Source organism: Macrobrachium nipponense, chromosome 4, assembly GCF_015104395.2.
Source record: "Macrobrachium nipponense isolate FS-2020 chromosome 4, ASM1510439v2, whole genome shotgun sequence".
Classification (NCBI taxonomy): Eukaryota; Metazoa; Arthropoda; class Malacostraca; order Decapoda; family Palaemonidae; genus Macrobrachium; species Macrobrachium nipponense.
This window is the reverse complement of record NC_061100.1, coordinates 58,916,858-58,924,357: the sequence shown is the minus strand read 5'-3', so window position 1 is coordinate 58,924,357 and position 7,500 is coordinate 58,916,858. Positions and strand designations below refer to the sequence as shown.

At 39.3% G+C, this 7,500-nt stretch overlaps 1 protein-coding gene across 1 annotated transcript in view; it reads left to right on the top strand.

Annotated features, from left to right (window-relative positions):
- The window catches only part of LOC135211373 (neural-cadherin-like), a 339,986-nt gene that overhangs the window by 146,476 nt on the left and 186,010 nt on the right, over positions 1-7,500 (top strand). The gene's annotated exons all lie outside the window — the stretch shown is intronic.

The following is a 7,500-nucleotide window of genomic DNA, read 5'->3' as shown; positions in this document are numbered from 1 at the left end:
TCCAGAGTTCTCCCATGTGGTTTCCGTTATTTCGAGGATCCAAATGAACTGTTTTGGACTATCTTAGTCCATTTGCTGGTTAAATAACTCTTCGATCGCTTCATTGCTAGTTTCTGCATTGTTTTCGTGTTGTTCTCTGTTCAACACTCTCCTTTCTTTACCGATTTGCGGACAATTTTTCGAAAACCCATTATTCGAAAGGCAATTGTTCGAAAAGTTTTTTTTAGAAAACCAAATATTCGAAAACAATATTTCGAATGTGTAATTGTTCGAATTTACAATTGATCTAAATACAAGATATTCGAATAAGCAGTTTTTCGAAATGAATATTGTTCGAATCTATAACATACTTTATCTAACCATAATGTTAATAAACGATTAATTTAGTTTACATTTATTAGTTTTCTTAACATATCTGCACAATTTATCTTCAAAATAATCTATTACCGGAAGTAATTCAGGTGAAGATAACTCTTCTTCTACTAAATTTTCAAAAGTTTCATTGTCTTTCTTCTGGGATAAATGCCAGTGTTAATAGGGTTCGAATTTTGACTTCAAACTCCCTTCTTCCTGGTGTAGACAGTCCACGATTTTCTTCTGAGCTAACCCTTCTAATTGAGGACTTAATACCGTTGACATTAGGCAATCCCTGAGCTCCAGATGCGCTAAGATCCAAAGATGCATTTGCAGTTATGTAATGAGGGGAGTCACGTGTACCTTTTGCGTCGTCTTTCATTTTTTCAACAAATCTCCGCACTTCTACGCCACTTGGATCACCTGCATGATAATGTTCTTTAGAAACGGTAACATCTTTTGCTGTTATAGCGCGATATTTACAGTCATTTGAGAGAGAGAGAGAGAGAGAGAGAAAGCGCCAACATGGATTTGAACAATATTCATTTCGAAACACTGCTTATTCGAATATTTTGTATTTCGATCAATTGTAAATTCGAACAACTACACATTCGAACTATTGTTTTCGAATATTTGGTTTTCGAAAAAAAAAACTTTTCGAACAATTGCTTTTCGAATAATGGTTTTTCGAAAAATTGTCCGCACACGTTCTTTGCCACCTTACATCCTTCAAATTTCTATTCAGTGTTGTATAACGGTTGCTTTTTCGTGTTTCTGTTTTCCTTATAACAAGCTGTTCATTTTTCTAAGTTCTCTTTGTTCCAGTGTTCCATTATTTAGATTTAGTTTCATTTATTATTATTATTATTATTATTATTATTATTATTATTATTATTATTATTATTATTATTATTATTATTATTATTATTATTTCCCCCTTTTTTGACGTGTAAGCCTCTTCGTATTCTTATTTCCGTCACTTTATCACCTTTGTCAAACTGCTTACGTACAGACTTTCCATCCCATCCTCCCGTCCAAGTCGATAGGACTGAACAGGATGAAGCTGAAACCTTAACTATTCCAGGTGTAACTTTTGACTCACTTCTTAGTTTGGAGAAACATCTTGTGAGTGTCAGCAGATGCCTCACGAAAGTTAGGTATTGTGCGAAAGGCCTCGTATACTATATGTAACAGTGGCAAAGCCATAGCAACACTCCGGTGTGGATGTCAGCCTCTGCCAGAGATTTATCTCTTTTAGATAGAACGTTTCGTGGTGGTAGGCTTCTGTTTCCTAAAATTATCAGTTGTGACTTCGTCGATGATCTCTTGTGCGCCAATTTTTCATTAGATGTGTTTTTACTGAGATCTTTTGCAATCTCATTTAATCCCTGATCCACATTTCCTGCCGTGAGCAACCAGATTTCCTAAACAGCAGCACCAATAAGCAGTAAATGTGTATTTCCCCCTTACCTCATCTTACTACTTTCTAAATCATAATGATACCTATTATACATACTATTGTACTATGTACTGCAGAGCTACGTTTTATTTTTTGTATTTTTAAGATGCTCGATCAGCTTTGTTGTATATAGTAAACTGTGAGTAGTATGAAATGTAACTCGTGCATTGAAATACATTTTATCCTTTGTAAGGTACAGAATAGCCAATGTAAATATTGGAAATAAAGATTATTATTATTATTATTTTTTTTTTTTTTTTTTTTTTTTTTTTTGCTCTATCACAGTCCTCCAATTCGACTGGGTGGTATTTATAGTGTGGGGTTCCGGGTTGCATCCTGCCTCCTTAGGAGTCCATCGCTTTTCTTACTGTGTGTGCCGTTTCTAGGATCACACTCTTCTGTATGAGTCCTGGAGCTACTTCAGCCTCTAGTTTTTCTAGATTCCTTTTCAGGGATCTTGGGATCGTGCCTAGTGCTCCTATGATTATGGGTACGATTTCCACTGGCATATCCCATATCCTTCTTATTTCTATTTTCAGATCTTGATACTTATCCATTTTTTCCCTCTCTTTCTCTTCAACTCTGGTGTCCCATGGTATTGCGACATCAATGAGTGATACTTTCTTCTTGACTTTGTCAATCAACATCACGTCTGGTCTGTTTGCACGTATCACTCTATCCGTTCTGATACCATAGTCCCAGAGGATCTTTGCCTGATCGTTTTCTATCACTCCCTCAGGTTGGTGCTCGTACCACTTATTACTGCAAGGTAGCTGATGTTTCTTGCACAGGCTCCAGTGGAGGGCTTTTGCCACAGAATCATGCCTCTTTTTGTACTGGTTCTGTGCAAGTGCCGGGCATTCACTTGCTATGTGGTTTATGGTTTCATTTTTCGTATTGCACTTCCTACATATGGGAGAGATGTTATTTCCGTCTATCATTCCTTGAACATATCTGGTTCTTAGGGCCTGATCTTGTGCCGCTGTTATCATTCCTTCAGTTTCCTTCTTTAGCTCTCCCCTCTGTAGCCATTGCCAATTGTCATCGCTGGCTAGTTCTTTAGTCTGTCTCATGTATTGTCCGTGCATTGGTTTGTTGTGCCAGTCCTCTGTTCTGTCTGTCTTTCTCCTGTCTCTGTATATTTCTGGGTCTTCGTCTACTTTTATTAGCCCTTCTTCCCATGCACTCTTTAGCCACTCGTCTTCACTGGTTTTCAGATATTGCCCCAGTGCTCTGTTTTCGATGTTGACGCAGTCCTCTGTACTTAGTAGTCCTCTCCCTCCTTCCTTTCGTGTTATGTATAGTCTGTCCGTATTTGCTCTTGGGTGTAGTGCTTTGTGTATTGTCATATGTTTCCTGGTTTTCTGATCTATGCTGCGAAGTTCTGCCTTCGTCCATTCCACTATTCCTGCGCTGTATCTGATTACTGGCACTGCCCATGTGTTTATGGCTTTTATCATATTTCCGGCGTTGAGTTTTGACTTGAGTATCGCCTTGAGTCTCTGCATATATTCTTTCCTGATCGTGTCCTTCATCTCTTGGTGTTTTATATCCCCTCCTTCCATTATTCCCAGGTATTTGTATCCTGTCTCATCTATGTGTTTGATGTTGCTCCCATCTGGTAGCTTTATCCCTTCAGTTCTCGTTACTTTGCCTTTTTGTATGTTGACTAAGGCGCATTTTTCTATTCCAAACTCCATCCTGATGTCCCCAGATACAATCCTTACAGTCTGGATTAGGTTATCTATTTCCTTGATGCTCTTACCATACAGCTTGATGTCGTCCATGAACATCAGATGGTTGATTCTGTTGCCTCTTTTCTTAAGTTGGTACCCGGCATCCATCTTCTGTAGTACTTTTGTCATGGGAATCATGGCTACTACGAAGAGTAGTGGGGACAGTGAGTCTCCCTGGAAGATCCCTCTCCTGATATTACTCCCCTGCTCCTTGCACATCTGAACAGGTGCATCAGTCATTCCTGACCTTTTTCATATCCCTGCTTAACAAGATAAGGCTAAAGTATTCTTGCATTAAAAATAAACCTATTTTTATCTACGATTCAAAAGCAATTTTTTTTTTTTGCCAAAATCTAATCAATGAGAGCAAATATGAGTTTTCTCACCTCATAATATGGCCTTTTGATCATTGACTGAAAGGGCTATTCTTTGCAGTCTCTTTATCTCAGCAAATTTGCCCTGTATTGATTCCACTGGTCCGGGTTCTCCTACTTCGCCTTCTCCTTCATTTCTCGTTCATTAAGTTTCTAAAGTGTTCTTGCTTTCTTTCTTGAAGATCGATAGACGGTAGGCTAAAAAAAAAAATTTGTCGTTTGAGGTCAGTTTTCTTTTTACTTTGCTGTTAACTTATATATTTATTTTGGGTATCCCAAGGAAAGCCGACTTATCTATTTCTACAAAGTAATATTATGTTGTTTGGCTCCTCATATCGCTACAGATGTCTTTAGGGTTTTAATGAATGTTTTGTGAATGTTTAGTAAGTAATCAGTGAATGTTCATTGAGTGTTCGGTGAATGTCTCGTGAATGTTAGTGTTTAGTGAATGTTTAGTGTTTAAGTACTCAGTGAATGTTTAAAGTTTATTGAATGTTTAGTGTGTAAGTGTTTCGTGAGTGTTTAGGGTTTAGTGAAAGTTTAGTGCATGTTAGTGTTTAGTGAATGTTTAGTGTGTAAGTATTCAGTGAATGTTTAGTGAGTGTTTAGAGTGTAGTGAAAATGTTTTGTGAATTTTAGTATTTAGGGAATGTTTAGTGCATAAGCATTCAGTGAATGTTTAATGTGCATTTAGGGTTTAGTGAATATTAGTGTTTAGTGAATGTCTAGTGTGTAATTATTCAGTGAATGTTTAGTGAGTGTTTAGGGTTTAATGAATGTTTTGTGTGTGTTTAGTAAATGTCTTATGATTGTTAGTGTTAGTAAATGTTTAGTGTGTGTTCATTGCGTGTTTAATGACTGATGAGTGGATGTTCATTCACTGTTTAGTATTTGATGAGTTTTTAGGTGTTTAATTGAGCCTTTCATTTTGGGTTTAGTGAGTATTTAGTGTTTAATGAGTGTTTAGGGTTCAGTGAGTGTTTAGTATATAGTGAATGCTCAGTGAAAGTTTAGTGTATAGTGAGCACTTAGTGAATGTTTAGTGAGTGTTTAGTGTATAGTAAGTACTTAGTGAATGTTTAGTGTATAGTGAGTGATAGTGACTGCTTAATGATTGTTTATTTTTAAATGAATGTTTAGGAGGAAGTGAGCGTTTAGTGTATGTTTACTGAGTATTTTGAGGTATAGCAAGTATTTGGTAAGTGTTTAGTGTTTTATGAGTGTTTAGTGAGAGTTTAGTGTATATTGAGTGCCTAGTGAGTGTTGAGTATTCATTGATGGTTTAGTTATTGAGTGTGAGTGTATGTTAAGTGTGTGTGTTTAGCGAGTGTGAGTGTGTAGTAAGCGTGTGTTTAGTGAGTGTGAGTGTATTGTAAATGTGAGTATTTAGTGAGTGAAAGTGTATAGTGAATGTCAGTGTTTAATGATTGTCCTACATTAGTACTGTTTAGTTAGTGCTTAGTGACTGTATGATAAGAAAGTCCTCTAATTTACAGGAACCATTTATGCTAGACACTGCATAGACCCTAGAGCAGATGTTTAGGCTTTGACCACAATGGGTGGAGTGCTTAGGGCAACCTGTTTTTGTAAGGTAAATTTCTCTGTGAAATTGGGTCCAGTAATAATAATAATAATAATAATAATAATAATAATAATAATAATAATAATTTATTAAAAGTAATGGCTACTTCAGCAGCATTACACTTGTAGAGATTCTTCTCTATTTTCCGAATAGCGGCTTTTTCCATGCTACTTAGACAGGCTAGTAGAGCGCCTATAGAGGTCATGATCAAATACAGTCTAAATTGGTGTATATATTTGAATTTTACAGATAAACTATGATACCATAGTTATCAAAGTCATTAACGATATATATATGTCTCTCTCTCTCTCTCTCTTTCTTGAAGCAAGCGAGCTTTCGTCTGGAGCTGCCAGACATCCTCGGGCTGGGAAGCTGAGGGTGGACTGATCTTGAAGCGGTGTTCGTCCTCGTTTATATTTGGAGTTGACAGCAGGGGGTCTGCCCCATGCTGATCTACTATTGGCTGGTGGCGGTAGGTCTTCGTTTTCATTGGTGGCTTGAACCGGGTCTCAAGCCACTTTCCACGCGTTGATGGTTGCGATGCTGTAAGTCCTGCAGCCGCCTAGACCTCCTTAGCGGCGCGGTTACGTCGATGGGCGTTTCGCTACGCTGCGGGACGTCACGGCTAACTTGATTATGGTTGGCTGCAGGAGTATCTCGTTCGGGGGCGTTGTCTTCCGTGGAGTTGTCGTGCTCGGTGGTGTCATTGTTGGTGGCAGGTCTTCTCATACTCGTAGGGAGGAGAAATTCTTCCTGCGTCGTATTTAGAGTAGGTTTCACTTGCTGGATGAGAAGCGCCTCCAGCAGGCGTAACCGACGGGCATCAGGGGCCTTCCCGATGATCTTCGTGTTTTGGATGATCACATCCCGGGAGATGGCCTCTTGATGTGGTGTACCAATATACATGCCCAGTCCGCGGTTGCAGCGGCGCCTACGTTGGTATGACTACCATGCGCCTGTCGAAGAGACTCTCCTGCCACGCCCAAGAGGGGGCTATCAAGAATCACGCACGCACCAAACATCAAGAGGCCATCTCCCGGGATGTGATCATCCAAAACACGAAGATCATCGGGAAGGCCCCTGATGCCCGTCGGTTACGCCTGCTGGAGGCGCTTCTCATCCAGCAAGTGAAACCTACTCTAAATACGACGCAGGAAGAATTTCTCCTCCCTACGAGTATGAGAAGACCTGCCACCAACAATGACACCACCGAGCACGACAACTCCACGGAAGACAACGCCCCCGAACGAGATACTCCTGCAGCCAACCATAATCAAGTTAGCCGTGACGTCCCGCAGCGTAGCGAAACGCCCATCGACGTAACCGCGCCGCTAAGGAGGTCTAGGCGGCTGCAGGACTTACAGCATCGCAACCATCAACGCGTGGAAAGTGGCTTGAGACCCGGTTCAAGCCACCAATGAAAACGAAGACCTACCGCCACCAGCCAATAGTAGATCAGCATGGGGCAGACCCCCTGCTGTCAACTCCAAATATAAACGAGGACGGACACCGCTTCAAGATCAGTCCACCCTCAGCTTCCCAGCCCGAGGATGTCTGGCAGCTCCAGACGAAAGCTCGCTTGCTTCAAGAAAGAGAGAGAGAGAGAGAGAGAGAGAGAGAGAGAGAGAGACATATATATATATCGTTAATGACTTTGATAACTATTGTATCATAGTTTATCTGTAAAATTCAAATATATACACCAATTTAGACTATGTATTTGATCATGACCTCTATAGGCGCTCTACTAGCCTGTCTAAGTAGCACGGAAAAAGCCGCTATTCGGAAAATAGAGAAGAATCTCTACAAGTGTAATGCTGCTGAAGTAGCCATTACTTTTAATAAAGTATGCTTGAGAGAGGGTCTGCTTCCTAAGTACAATAATAATAATTATAATAATATTAATAATAATAATAATACCAACAACAATAATAATAACCATAATAAAAAATAATTTTAATAGTAATGATAATAAGATAATAATAGTAAAAAAAA